The sequence below is a fragment of the Engystomops pustulosus genome, chromosome 9 (assembly GCF_040894005.1).
Source record: "Engystomops pustulosus chromosome 9, aEngPut4.maternal, whole genome shotgun sequence".
NCBI lineage: Eukaryota > Metazoa > Chordata > Amphibia > Anura > Leptodactylidae > Engystomops > Engystomops pustulosus.
This window is the reverse complement of record NC_092419.1, coordinates 106,359,620-106,375,267: the sequence shown is the minus strand read 5'-3', so window position 1 is coordinate 106,375,267 and position 15,648 is coordinate 106,359,620. Positions and strand designations below refer to the sequence as shown.

General features: G+C 42.9%; 1 protein-coding gene across 1 annotated transcript in view; it reads right to left on the bottom strand.

Moving 5' to 3' along the window:
* The window catches only part of EXD3 (exonuclease 3'-5' domain containing 3), a 201,047-nt gene extending 186,498 nt beyond the window's left edge, over window positions 1–14,549 (bottom strand). The window contains exons 1-2 of the mRNA XM_072125372.1: window positions 14,433–14,549; window positions 12,943–12,983 (exon numbers count right to left, since the gene is read on the bottom strand). The gene's annotated coding sequence lies outside the window, so the exon portion shown is untranslated. The remainder of the gene's footprint in view (window positions 1–12,942; window positions 12,984–14,432) is intronic.
* Between the last annotated feature and the right edge of the window lie 1,099 nt (window positions 14,550–15,648).

Sequence of the window (15,648 nt, the reverse complement as noted above, 5' to 3'; positions counted from 1 at the left end):
GGCTCCTGCACCGATCCTCATCAAGTCCCTGTGGTAAATCCCTACTCAGCCAATCAAGCTTCACTCACTGGTTGTCTGTGCACTTCCTGTGTGTCGGAGAGGAACAGGAAGTAGACAGCAGCGAAGATCGGGGGAGCACTGGCACAGGAACAGCAGGGAGAGAGGAGGAGGAAACTGCTAACTTTTAGTTTTTAGCCAATTTTGACCCATTTTCTTATAGATGTTCCCTCTCCTCACCACCACTTTAAAGTAAATCTACCATCAGAATCCATCCTGACAAACCAGGGGCAGTTACTCATAGATCCAGGCACCGGGACTGTGGTATCTTCTTATATTTGTTATCTATGGCCTCCTTCCTTGTGAAATCAACTTTTATAATTATGCTAATGAGACTGAAGGGCTCTTAGAGGTTGTTGCTAGAGCCCCTTTGTGCTGTAGAATCACAGCCTGTTACACTGTGACAGCAACAAAGTTTAGCACACAGTCTGGAGTGGGAATGCTCCTGCACAGTGTAACAGCCTGTGAAGCTCCAACACGGAGAGGCTCTGGTAACACTCCCAGAGCTCTTCTGTCTCATAAAGTTGATTTTAGAAGGAAGGAGGACATGGATAGTAAATATAAGAAGATACCACAGTCCCCGGTGCCTGGATCTATGAGTGAGGGGTTTATCATGATGGATTTAGATGTTAGATTCCCATTACCAGTGTAAAAATAAGAAAATTTTAAAAAAAACACGAGCAGAAAATGTAACGGTTTGATTTGGAATGTTTGGATATCATGAAATGCCACATGTGATTGCATTTACTTTTTACAATGTAAAAATAAAAATGACTATTTTAGGAATTTTTTTGGGTCGCCCTGTTTAGTTTTAGTTTTCTCTGTTTGCATTTTTTCTTTTTAAGCTGTATCCAACTTTTGTATCTCACGTCCTTCATGGGGACATGACAGTGTTACATAGTTATACAAGTGTGGCTGGCCCTCTCTGAGGGTGCACTCGCACTCACACTCACCACCATCTTGCATGTAGCAAGGTATGAGCGGGTTTTCGGACCCTGAATGGATACAATACAATGTTATTAATCCTCTGTTTGGGGACATCTTTGGTATCTATTCAAGAACAGCAATCAGGGATCTTATCAGAATTTACTGTAAATCATAAAGTTGCACAACTTTTTCTGACAATCCTTTGGCTGAGACATTTCCAAGCACAAATAGTTCACATTCATTCTCCTCCTGGAAGATCCCAGAAAATTATCCATGAAACGTTCCGTCTGAAAAAAAAATAAAAAAAAACTCTCCACCGGGAGACAATGAAAAACACAGAAATGACGCGGCCGAGATCAGATATCACGCTCAAGTATCGGGACGGAAAAATAGTTTCCCTTTGAGTTATCTCATCCCAAAAGACAGTCATTGGCGAGGAGGATAATTGCCGTCGTGTCACATTCCGCAGCCGAAGGAGGATAATCTGGCGATAAAGGGGTTAAAGGCAGAGGCGGCTTCATGTGCCGCTATAAAGAGGGCAATGAGAGGTGAAAAGCAAATCACAAAGGAACAATTAGAGTTTAGAATTTTTTTTCTAAAACAGTGCCTCCCTTGTCTGTGGTCATGCCTGGTACTGCAGGCCAATTGAATAGACAGGTTTATTATAGAAGGTCTTAAATCTGGAGACTGTATACAGATGACGACTCTATAGTGCAGTATTATTACTAATAGTCCAGCTCCTCTCCAGCAACACTACAACTCCCAGCATGCAACACGCTGGGAGTCGTAGTTCTGCAGAGTAGAAGAGCAGTCAGTATTCTGGTAGCACAGGGACAGGTAAATCTGTACACCCAGTAAATTAATCCAAAATCTAATTACTAAAGGCCAACTAATTTGGTGTATGTTACGTACAATCTCTGCAGCAGCATAGGGGGTAATGCGTAAGGGGCTGCTGCTGCCTTAAAACCGATTCCTTATGACTATTAGTTGAATGTTTCAGCTAATGGATTTTATGGTTTCAAGATTGTTGCTGCTCTGCAATAAGATGTTGGATAACCGGGGGTCCTATACTATTCCTGTACAGGCGCCCTCTACTGGCGGGGTCCACCGCTGCCCCAAACTGTACACAGAGGACGCCAGCAGGGCCTTTCCATGGGAATGTGCACAGTATAACATGAAGATATAGCGGTGCGCTGCTAATAATGACATGTTAAGGCCTATACTGCCCCCTAGTGGAAAGACTGATGTACAATGAGCACGAGGGTGAAAATAGCAATAGTCATGAATGTATATGCCTCTACATCAAAAAGTGACCCTCATGTTCTACTTATACTCCAGTCACAGCCAAAGCTGCACTTTATAAAACTTCACTTAGAGTAACTTCAACCGCAGAACCACAGGGGTCTTTTTTTTTTTTTTTTTTTTTTTATTTTAGAAAAAGAATTTAATACAAAATAGAAAATAGGTACATATACCTTCATGAACAGTATCATTACAATAGCATTTCCAATACATCAAAACATTTATCATTGTACCAATTTAAACCCCATCCCTCCCACCCCCGGCGGCTGACAACTAACCAAGACCCCAAAAGAGACATATAGCCTCATTCAGGATGTAATTTATAAGTTGGAGTTATACAAACCATTAATCAAACATTAGGTGCTATAAACATTATTATTCTCTGGGTCGATTCAGCCACAGATCCCTCATACTATCTCTTTTTGCACCACTTTCACCCTCCTCCTGATTCTCTGCATAGAAGAGAGTGTTCACTATCTGCCCAGGCCTTCACCCAGGGTGCCTCTGTATCTTTCCAATGGTGCAGGATTCCCAATCTTGCCAAAAAGAGGCCTTTTAATATAGATGGAATGCAACTCGATGCGCCAAGGATACCGATCTTTGATCCCAAGATACAGACCTGTAGATTTGAAGGAATGCTACAGTTGAATACTACTTGCAAACTATCAAGTACACTTGTCCAATAGCGGTGTAGCTTTGGGCATCTCCACAGCATATGTACAAGATCAGCGTCTACCAGGCTGCACCTTGGGCACTTTCCTTGATCCGTTTTCCAAAAATAGTTTAGCCGTTTTGGCGTCATATGTACCCGATGTACAACAAAGATCTGGGAGATAATACGAGACATGTTCTTAATCGTATTTCTGGTCGTATGCAGTGAATCCACCCACTGCTCTATTGACAGGTCTGTTATATCTTTCTGCCACTTTTTGTAGCATTCAATTGCAGGGGGTTGATTTTCGTTTTTAGTCATATTTTTGTAAACTCTAGACATTAGACCTCTACTATTTTGGGGAGCAAACATGTCTTTTAGGGGGTGCTCTTCTTGTATCAACTCCTTATCTGGGAATCTTGTACTGAAGGCGTGCCTGAGTTGTGCATAAAAAAAGCCAATCACCAATCCCTAAACCAAAATCTATAGCCATTCTTTCAAAGGTTTTTAGACCCCCTTGATCTAACACCTGGTGCAAAAAGAAAACCCCTTTCCCTTTCCAGAATTTTGAGGACTCCGTACATAGCAGGGTCCATTTTAAAAATCCCCACAGTGGCGTTTTATTTAGATACCCCTTAACCCCTTTTACATTTTTTATCCTATCCCAAACCCACTGCATTAACGCAAAAATTGAATAACCAACCTTGTGATCAAATTTCTAATAAACTCCATATATCATAACCAAGTAAACACACATATTTCTTTTTTAAGATATATTCTACCATTACCTTATCACTGTCTATAATATTTTGCCATTGTGCTGCAAGAAAATAATTATAAAAATCCGGTATAGCTAAACCACCACTATCTATTGGGACATACAATTTCCGAAGACTAATACGGGCCTCCCCCCCCATTCCACAAAAGTTGCCTTAGGAGGGAGTCAAGAACAGCAAAAAATTTCCTATGTATTATTATTGGACTATTCTGAAATATAAATAAAATCTGCGGCAGTACTATCATTTTAAAAATAACCACTCTCGCTGCCATGGGGAGATTCATTCTGGTCCATACTGCGATTTTCTGTTTGATCCTAACAATGAGAGGTTTTACATTAAGCTCCATATAGTCCCCTGGCCTGTTACTAACAGTGATCCCCAGATATCGCATCTTCTCAACTACAGGGGGTTTTTCGTTAGAGGGCAGTGTCGGAGGGGGAGAATCTAGGGGCAGGCACGCTGACTTACACCAATTTATTCTAATGCCTGACACTTGCCCAAATTTGTCTATCAAATCTGAAACTGCTTTTATCCCCTGCACTGGATTATCCAAGAACAGGAGCATGTCATCAGCATACAGCTGAATTTTGATCTCCCTTTGTCCCCATACCAACCCTCTTATGTTTTCCTCTGTCCTTATACTGAATGCCAGGGGTTCCAATACCACTGCAAATAATAAAGGAGACAGGGGACAACCCTGTCTCGTTCCTCTGTACAGCTGTAGAGCCGCAGAGGCCCTACCGTTTATACTAACCCTAGCTGTGGCGTCCCCAAACAAGAGCTTCACCCACTTGATAAACTGGGAACCAAAGCCCATTTTCTCCAAAACAAGCCAAATATAGTCCCACTCGACGCGGTCAAAAGCTTTGACCGCATCCAGTGAGACCAGTGCACGGGTACCCATGGTCTCGCTAGGGCATTGCATACACCACCACATACGCAAGACGCCATCTCTGACCGATCTCCCCGGCATGAATCCCGACTGGTCGACGTGCACCACCGCACGCACCACTTTCTGCAAACGAGTTGCAAGTATTTTGGCCAACAACTTATAGTCGGAATTCAGCAGGGAGATCGGTCGATATGCATCCATGTCCGTAGAGCATTTCCCCTCCTTGAGAATCAAGATGATTAATGCCTCTCTCATCGATTGGGGCAGTAGGCCTTCAGACAACGAGTAGTTGTAGACTCTCAATAAGAGGGGAAGTAGTATCTCAGCGTACTGTAGGATTACTTCTGGTGGTAAGCCATCCGTACCCACCGCCTTACCTTTGGGCAGATTTTTTAAAGCCACTGACATTTCTTCCAAGCTAAGAGGGAGGTCGAGGGCTTCCCGCTCCTCCATGGATAGCCTTGGAGTAGAAACACTAGACAAGATTTCCTTTATTCCCCTCTGCCCCACTCCCAATTCGGAAGCATATATTTTCTCAAAAAAAAAGCTTAAATTCCTCTCTTATCGCATCCTGAGATGTTACTAGCAATCCTTTTTCCCCTTTTATTGCTCCGATTGCATTTTTCCTATCCTGGCTCTTCAAAAGGTCTGACAACTTTTTCATTGACAAGTACTGCCCCAGAATAGCCCTTCGGTTTTGCCTTCTTGACTCCACTTTTTCCAAACAGTATCTACCAAGGCATTCCTGTGCTTCCAACCACAATTTTTTATTCTCCTCAGTGGGGTTTTGTACGAATTTACCCTCCAGATCTATTACCTTGCCCTTCATTGATTGCAGCCCCTCCACCTTTCTTCTTTTATAAAAGGATATTTGATCCTTAATCAACCCTCTCAAGCACGCCTTCAGTGTATCCCAAACAACCCTTATATCCTGCCCTCCTATGTTTTCCCTCAGAAGAAGCTTTATTTCTTCGCTCAAATCTTTATCCTCTTTTACCAAGTTAAACCAAAAGGGCTTTACCTTGTAATAGGTAATTCCCATTGATTTAAGTTTCCCTAAGGAGAACCAGACTGGGGAATGGTCCGAAAGACCTCTTGCCCCTATCGCTACCCCCTCCACAAGCTCCCTTCCATGCTCATTTGCAAGTACCAGGGAAAATGATACACACGTTTTAGAGTAGCAGGTATAGGCACGCTTCTCAGGATTTCTCTCTCTCTCCAGATATCCTTATATCCTAATTCCAATACCAGTCTACCAAATAAAGTAGTAGACTGCTTGGTCCTAGTATTATTTTGTTGCCTCTCTTTTTGCCTATCCAATCCTTCATTCATTACATGGTTAAAGTCTCCTAACAAGTAAATGGGCTCCCCTTTATAGATCTCTAGTTGATTTACTATGTTCACTAATTCGTCAACTGGTGTTGCTGGTGGGAGATATATCCCCACCAACACCATTTTTATGCCGTTCAGAGAGGCATACAGAATAATATACCTGCCGAATGGATCAATCTTAACTTTATGCTCTTCATAGCACACCTTTTTGTTGATCATAATGGTCACACCTCGTGCATAAGATGAAAAAGTGGCATGATAGTAGTGACTACACCATGGTTTACACATCCTCTTACAATTCTCTTTTAATAGGTGCGTTTCTTGAAGGCAGATCACCTCTGGCTGATAAGAGGCACATAGGTCAAAGACAGCTTTCCTCTTCAATCTGTCCCCAAGACCACGCACATTCCAAGATAATAATAATAATAATAATAATAATAATAATAATAATACTTTATTATCCCAAACGGGAACTTAAGGTGTCACATCCGCAGTACATCAATCAACAAGACATCACATATATGAAGGACTCACATATACCATAGAACAGACAGAGACACCAATACACGTAAATATAAATTTCACTTAAAATTCAATAAATAAATAATTAAATGAATTATAAAAAAGTAATAAAATAGTACCCTTCTTTCCAATAGTCATACATTCTAAAACTTCCCTATTTTACCCCTAGTTGTGGTATTTGACAGCTCGAGAGCGGCCGGTATAAACGTCTTTTTGAATCTCTCCGACCTGCATCGCAAGAGAATAAAACGGGAACTAAAACCACTGACCTGTGCCTGCAGCACGCCGTGCATTGGATGGTCACAGTTATTTCTGATTTTTTCCAATTTCCTTATTATCCCACACTGTACAAGTTTCTCCCATCTATCAAATGGCAAACCCACTATCGAGGAGGCTTTCTTAATTATTTTATCCATCTTTTGACAATCCCTACTAGAAATACAATTGCCCCAAGCCGCTAGGGCAAATGCAAATGCGCTCACCATAACAGTATTATAGAAACCAACCAACATAGTCCGTGGGATGTCAAATGCCCTTAGTCTACGTAAAAAGAATAAGTTACTATTAGCACGTCTGGAGACCTTTTCAATATGCTCATGCCAGCTTAATTTATTGTCAATGATCACGCCCAAATATTTATAGCTACCAACCTGCTCCACTTCTGTCCCTGCTATAGTGAGCGGTTTTGGCGTAGTGCCCTTTTTTCTCGAAAAATCTATAACCAATTCTTTCGTCTTATTTACATTTAGAACAAGACCATTTGAGCTGCACCATTCAGTAAAAGTATTCACTGACTCTCGATATTCACTATCATCCCCCTCTGTGATACAGCCCACCAATACCGAATCGTCCGAGTATTTCTGAAGAAAACAGGCCGGATCATTTTTCCTAAAATCCGAGGTGTACAGAATAAACAAAAAGGGAGCTAACACAGTACCCTGAGGGGCCCCAGTACTGCACACCACCTCAGCAGACCATGTGTCACCCAACCTGACCCTCTGCGGTCTGCAGTGCAGATAAGTCATCAGCCATTTGATCATGATCGGTTCTATCTGCATAACCTGCAGCTTAGACTCCAGCAATTCTGGAATGATCGTGTTAAATGCGCTGCTGAAGTCAAAGAAAGTCAAGCGTACCTCTGTTTTGGGGGATTCTAGATGAGCACATACTCTGTGTAACAGATTAATTAATGCATCATCTACTCCTAAGCCACGGCGATATGCAAATTGTAATGGGTCTACAAAGTCCTTCACTGCACTAGATAGGTACCGCATAACCAGTCTTTCTAAGATTTTCATGACCACCGAGGTCAACGCTATTGGTCTATAGTCATTTAACGCTTTCGGTCGTGGGACTTTATTTACAGGAACTATAACCGACGTTTTCCATAGCGTTGGCACTATTCCACATTGTAGGCTCATATTGAATAAATGTGTAAAAACCTCACCTAGCTCTCTACAACACGTTTTCAGAACCCTATTATCTAACAAGTCTGGGCCTCCAGCTTTATTAGGTTTTAGCCGTCCTAGTTCTAGTACCACCTCCTCAACTTTAATTGGTTGCATCATCTCCTGTTTTCCTCCCTCATAGTGTTCCCCCACCACATTTATATTTACACCGTTCCTTACATTTATTTCCGACACTATGGGGTTACGCATCTCATCAAAACGATTAAAGAAGTTATTTAATTCATTAGCCTTCTCTTTATCCCCTTCAGCCCCTTCAGTTCGCATCGGTATACCGGTAATTAGTAATTAGTTTCAGACCTCCTTTGTTTTCTGCTCAGACACCTTATTTTCTAGTCTCTTTTTATATGCAGCTTTGCACTCTCGGATTTTATGTTTAACATCCTTCAATAGACTTCTATAGGAGACCTCATCCCCAGCCCGGAAAGCCCGCCTCTTCAATCCCAACAATTTCTTAAGTTCTCCGGTCATCCACGGTTTGTTATTTGCAAATATTTTAACTGGCACTATACTATCTACACAGAACTTAATATAGTCAGTAACCAGATTAACGCTTAAATTTACATCACCCTGAGCTTCACCACATAACAGCTCCCAGTCCGTAGTTTCAAAGCAGCATTGCAATTCCTCTTCCACCGACCCTGACCATTTACGTACCACTATCTCCTTAGGAGGAAGTCTTTTAAGGACCGGACGATATTGCGGTTTAAGAAAAATCAAATTATGGTCAGAATTTCCCAAGGGTGGCAGTGTCACAGATTTGTAAGCATCAGTAATGTTAGCATAGAATAAATCAAGTATATGTTCTCCTCTAGTCGGCCTAATCACATACTGTGTTAAATTTGACCATATACCCGCTTTCCTGACGTGGTTGAAATCCCCAGTTATGATTAATAGAGTATCACTATATCTGCCTTGTAGTTCACCAACCACATCCTGAATTACTGCGAGTGCCGTATCATAATTGGCTGACGGTGGAATATATATACCAACCAAGATTACAGCCGAGAACTCCCTCGAAAGATAGAAGGGCCTCATCACCAATGCTAAGATCTCCACATCTCCACAGCAATGTTTAATTCTCACTGTAATATGATCAGCTAAACACCATCCCTGGTTTACATAAATAATAATACCTCCCCCTTTTTTCTTCCCACTACTTCTACAATCCCTATCTCCCCTGACCTGGGAGAAACCTGGTACACTAATCAGGCTATCCGGGATCATATCGTGCAGCCATGACTCAGTGAAACACATAATACAGCACTTCAACATTTCATTATTATTCATGACCATAGAATGTAACTCGTCCATTTTGTTACTTAGAGATCTTACATTTCCAGTTAACACCGAAGGAACAAACGGTCTCATCCCCCTCTTCTTCTGTTTACACTTAAAGCCTGCCCGTGTTCCCCGAAACGGTCTCCTAATTTCCTTTGGTATGTCTTTGCACTTCATATTCCTCCTAGGTATAGATTTCCTAATCTCTAAGAGCATATAGCGTGTAAACCTAATTCTATTTTTCTGTTTAAATTGCATATACACATTTTTCCTTTCCTCCCCATATTTGTAAACCCCGGAGTTGAGATTCCCTAATCTCCGGCCCATGTTTTTTTTCCAATCCTTCTCCATCAGTCCCGGGTATAACTTCATTGTCCCATCTTGGCCTTAGCAGACATTGCACAGCAGTTGCAGCATTAGTTGGCAACCATAAATGAAATAACTGATACTCCATCTTAATTGACCCTCTAATATTCCATCCTGTTGTCAGCCGCCTAAAAAACCCTCCCCCCACCCCCTTCACCCCCTCCCAACGTCCAGAGTAATATAACCCTAGACTCATCCTAGAGCATTTTTATAGCCGAGGAGGATGGGTCCACCCAGGAGCCTCAGATTTTTAAGACCCTCTCCACCCAGTCATTCGCTGCGCTTGCTTCCTCAAAAAAGTGGGCTTTGCCTTCGTATAGTACCTTAAGCTTAGCTGGATACAATAGCGAGTAAGCAATTCCCTTTTCTCTCAATCTTTTTTTCAAGCTAGTATAGCTTACTCGTTTTTTCTGCACCTCCTGTGGATAGTCGGGAAACATCATTATCAGGGAATTATTAAATTTCAGATGATCCATCGTTCTTGCTGCCTTCAAAATATTGTCCCCGTCTCTCGGAGACAGGAGTCGGACCAACATATTCCTGGGGGAAGACCCCACCGGGCGGGCTCTAGCTGGCACCCTATGTGCTCGGTCCACCAGGAATACGCCGGTGCGAACCCCCTCCGGAAAGGTGGTCACCAACCAGTCTGATACAAACTTGGTAGCATCTTCGCCCTCCGCGCCCTCTGGGAGCCCTACAATTCGTAAATTATTCCTCCTTGAGCGGTTTTCCAAGTCTAACAATTTACACTGATTTTCTCGTTCCTTTTTTTCTAATTCTTGGATCTTTTTCAAAAGAACAGCAGCCGAGTCTTCCACCTTCCCCACTCGCTCCTCAACTTCCTCGGTCCTAACCCTGAGCTTGTTAATATCTTCCCTGACTAACCCAATATCACTTTTTAGTCCACCCATCTCTTTTAACACATCTCCCACTGCTGAGAGACATTGCGTTATCTGCGCTGAAATGTCTTTGAGGGAGATATTCGCGGTCCCCTCCTCACTTCCTCCTATACTATCTTCGATATATGATTTGTCCATCGATTCATCTGTACCCGTCTGGGTTATCACTGCACCCTTGCCTCTTTCTCCGTTCTTGCTCCCCATATTCTGTGGGACAGCCGGGGATTGCAAATATTTCTCCATTTTTCCCTCTTTTTTTCGTCCCAGGAGAGCCCCCTGCATCCGAAAGTCTCACTTTGGTTACATTTTTTTGCTGCTTCCTGCTCCCCATTGTGCCAAAAAGTAGGAGTAAATATATATGTTCGTACAGATCACCCCCCCAAAAAAAGAAATTTTTTTTTTTTTTTTTTCCCTTAAGGTTATACCAGCAATAAAGTGCAATCACCTATAACCAATCACAGGTAACACCATTAATTGTTTCTTAACAAAACACAGCTTGCAGTTAAAAAATCTTGTGCACAACCCTTGTATATCAATCGGGAAACCTCTTTTAAATGCATCAGTTTCCAGAAATCACCATTGATCTTATCAAGCAAAAAGCCCCCAAAACACTTTTTGGGGCTGGTGAGTGCTGGTTGACCAGTATTAGTTGATGATATAATATCCAAACGTGGTCAATAATAAACAGAAAACAGGGAGATTAAATCCAAATGAGCAGGATTAAATCCAAAGCAGAGAAAGCTTCACAAGCGGTATGGGGTAGAATAAGTTAGTGGCTGTAGAGTTCAGTTAGTAAAGCAAGATAGCACGTTGAGTTAGCACATATAATGAGAAGAAGTTGCCGTAACATAGATTCCATTCAACTGTAAGTTCTCACATCACTTTGTGGAGGTTAGTTATCGTTCAGTAACTGATGTTAGTTGGTATTATAGAGATCAGCCTCCATCTAAAGCAAGCAGTGCATAGGAAAGGAGTAGTAAGCCAGTTTTAAGCAAGATTGTATCCAGTACCTGACACACTTCAAGTACAGCGCAGGTTAGTATAAGTTAGTGGCCATGTACAATCCGCTGAGAGGCACAATATAACATAATACAGTGCATAAGGTGGTGCGATATCCACTGGCCGCAGCAGGAAAACACTGACAATAGGTCACTGAACATCAGCACAGACACGCAATAATCTCACCACATCCGAGCGTCGCGTGAGGCACTGCTATCCACAAGGAACAGGAACAGGGCAGGAGTGCAGGTATCCCCAAGGTCTGGACAGACGACTTCACTTCAGCCGGAATGCTCCAAAAACGACAGCTCTCAGAGACAACCAGCAGACACAGAAAAACCCAAACATCGAGGGGTAACAAAATAAGCCACTGCCTCCATTAAGCCTTCATATCCCATCCACATCAGTGGGAGACGGCCTCCACTTCTCCAAATCTTCAGCCGGACAAAACAGACATGTACCGCACCTTCACATCCATATCGGGTGTCATCCAAGCGGTGTCCGCAATCGGGAAATCGGCTGACGTCCGGTCTTTTGGCGGCCTATTAGCAGCTCGCCCATGTGTTGGAGCGCGGGTGTGTTTGAGCACGGATGCTGGGTGGGAGCGTCAGCTCCTAAGCTTCCCCCATCCTTCCCCTCAGCTCCGTGCAGCACGCGCTACGTCATCACGCAGCGCGCTGTACGTGTCATGCTCTCCCCCCATGGTTCAGCTTCTCTTCCAGGAACCAACCACAGGGGTCTTGAGTGATGCAGTATAGGACACTGAAGATATAACACGATTTGCCAATCCCAGGTCTTCTGGATGGAGACAGAGGTTCCGATCCGATCTGTGACTGTAATGACTGTATAATTCAGGCTCCCGCTGAAGTGATTGGCAGCTTGTATTCAGCTGATTATAGGGGGGCCTCAAATCTCGGACCCCACTGAGCTGATATATCAAGGACCTGAATTTATCATCATCAACCATAAGAAATCTGGAATCCCCTTAAGCACATGGAAGGGTTAAGCACATGGAATGTGAATAGCGCCGGACATGAGATGTACACAACGTATGTCCTGCTGCAAAGCATTATGGGAGAGGTCACCTATACACAGAGCACTGAACAGCAGATGTAAAGGAAAAGGGTTCCCATAATGCACTGTAACACCAGACATTATAGGATCTATAGGAAAACATTCATCGTGTCATAGTGTTTCCATTCACAGACAGCAAGAAAAGAACATGGCAATGGTAGAAGAATCACAACAAAGTATCATCAGGATGCATCACTGCACAACACCGAGGGATAGGGATGAACATGTCTCCACACATCTCCTTTATGTCCTGGTCACTGACACATTGTAGCAAACTTCAACTAACTATTAATCATTTTCGCAAACATTGTTTGCACCCTGCACTGCCATTACCCTGGACACCAATAACAGTTATACAGCCCCAGGTATAAAGACGAAGACGGTAGGCTCCTACCTGGACGTCCTGCACAGAGTCTGCAAGTCACACAGCTCCACCTGCAAGATATAACATCACATTATTACATTGTGATCACATATAAGCTGTATTGTGAGTGCAGCTCTGGAGTATAATACAGGATGTAACTCAGGATCAGTAGAGGATAAGTAATGTCATGTATATACACAGTGACTGCACCAGCAGCAGAATAGTGAGTGCAGCTCTGGTGTATAATACAGGATGTAACTCAGGATCAGTACAGGATAAGTAATGTCATGTATGTACACAGTGACTGCACCAGCAGCAGAATAGTGAGTGCAGCTCTGGGGTATAATACAGGATGTAACTCAGGATCAGTACAGGATAAGTAATGTCATGTATGTACACAGTGACTGCACCAGCAGCAGAATAGTGAGTGCAGCTCTGGAGTATAATACAGGATGTAACTCAGGATCAGTACAGGATAAGTATGTCATGTATGTACACAGTGACTGCACCAGCAGCAGAATAGTGAGTGCAGCTCTGGGGTATAATACAGGATGTAACTCAGGATCAGTACTGGATAAGTAATGTCATGTATGCACACAGTGACTGCACCAGCAGCAGAATAGTGAGTGCAGCTCTGGAGTATAATACAGGATGTAACTCAGGATCAGTACAGGATAAGTAATGTCATGTATGTACACAGTGACTGCACCAGCAGCAGAATAGTGAGTGCAGCTCTGGGGTATAATACAGGATGTAACTCAGGATCAGTACAGGATAAGTAATGTCATGTATGTACACAGTGACTGCACCAGCAGCAGAATAGTGAGTGCAGCTCTGGGGTATAATACAGGATGTAACTCAGGGTGACATGCAAGTCCCCCTTTAGAGCTGGGGGCATTCTGTTGCATCTTAGTTCATAGAAACTACTAGTATGGGCAAAGTTTTGAGCAGCCTATGAGCAGACATGTACCAATGCGAGTGAGGACAGGTCTGGCGTTACAGGCAAATAGTGAGGTAAATAGTGAGCGTAGCATCACAGCAGCACTGAGTATTTCAGATTTCTGATCTTGTGGACATAGGGGCAGTCACACGACCAATTATGTGCCAAAGCTTTCCCAGGATCCTGAACAGAAACCAAGAAGGGAACAGGCACTAACATCTGAAAACACATGAAGCAGCTCCACCTGCTGGAGTCTGGGAAAGTTGTGTGATTGCCCTCCTGACAGCTTAGTTAATGGCCATGTGGGTAGTCACCCAGCTTTCCCAGAGACAGAATTACAAGTATGACGAAGAAGGAAAACAGGAGAGGACACAAAGAGACCCGTCACACAGGAGACCGAGAGCCTGAGGTAAATCTGCCATATAAACCCTAAATCTGTACATCCTGGTCTGAAATACAGGAAGTAGCTGAACAGCAGCAGCACCTCCTCGCCATGTTAGTATTCGGTATTGTATATTATACGTCTGTTACCCCCATACCCTCCCGGCCCACAATCACCGCTCTGCTCCTTCATACTTACTGCACACTAAATATCCCTTCTTCCTCTGTAGACGCCACACACGTTTACCTCCCCCGGAACTCTTCTCACGCTGCCTTTGTGCAGTCCGGACACTTTTCACTTACGCACACACATAAGAGACTTCCGGTACTTCGCGCTGCTTTAGTTTCCTAGCAACCAGATGTAACCGGAAGTGATATATTAGTGTATTATAATATATATTTTTTACCCAGTTTAATTACAATATATTTCACAGAAAAAAATAAACTGAATTTAATGTCATCTGATCACGTGTGATTTAGAGTCAGGGATCACAAGACAGTGTGGGACTACAGGCCCCATGTGGACTTGAAGTACAAAACAGAGAAACTATCAATAATATGACATTCTTCAATAATCAATTATTTAGGCGGAACAAATTTCCTCATTTGGGGAGTCAAAGAAAACAACAGCGTTGAAGTGATTGAAGCAAGTTTGCATGTTAGAGCATAACAAGTCAATCAGTGTGAGGGTCCGATTTCTGGGATCCCCGCTATAACAAGAACAGACCCCAGAGATCCATAGAATTGGGTTACCATCCTCAACAATGGATAAAATGGCAGGACAAGCATCCTCATCCTCTCCCTTCACCCCTCTTTGAGAATGGGACCCTGTTCTCCAAATCGCTTGGGCTCTGTTCTCATGAGCATTGGGGCTTTCAGAAGTCGGACCCTCACTGATCAGTTTGTCGCCCCCATCCCTTTAAGGAACAATATATTTTTTCTTTTTTGGCTAACCACTGCAGTGCCCACATCAGGCAAATTGATGAAGGACACCCATTATAGTTGTAAGCACCTGACACTCGCCCCCCACACTTGAAATAGTAATTGTACAATAATATACTGCAGCGTGGTTCTTGGTACTGGCTATTAGTAATATAGGGTGTACAGATATATAACATATGTATATGCTTTCTTTATAATAATAATTATAATAATTCCTTTATTTATATATTTATACAACACATCTAATTATACGGTACTAGTATGTTTTGGAGTCTGGGAGGAAACCCATGCAAACTCGGCGAGAGAACACACAAGCTCTTTGCAGATGTTGACCTGGATGGGACTTGAACCCAGGACCCAGCACTGCAAGGCTATAGTGCTAACTTCTGATATAGATATATATAGAGAGTGCCACCCTTTGGTCCACCATAGAAAGACAGTAGGTACTAAGCCTCTCACTATCAATGTCATCT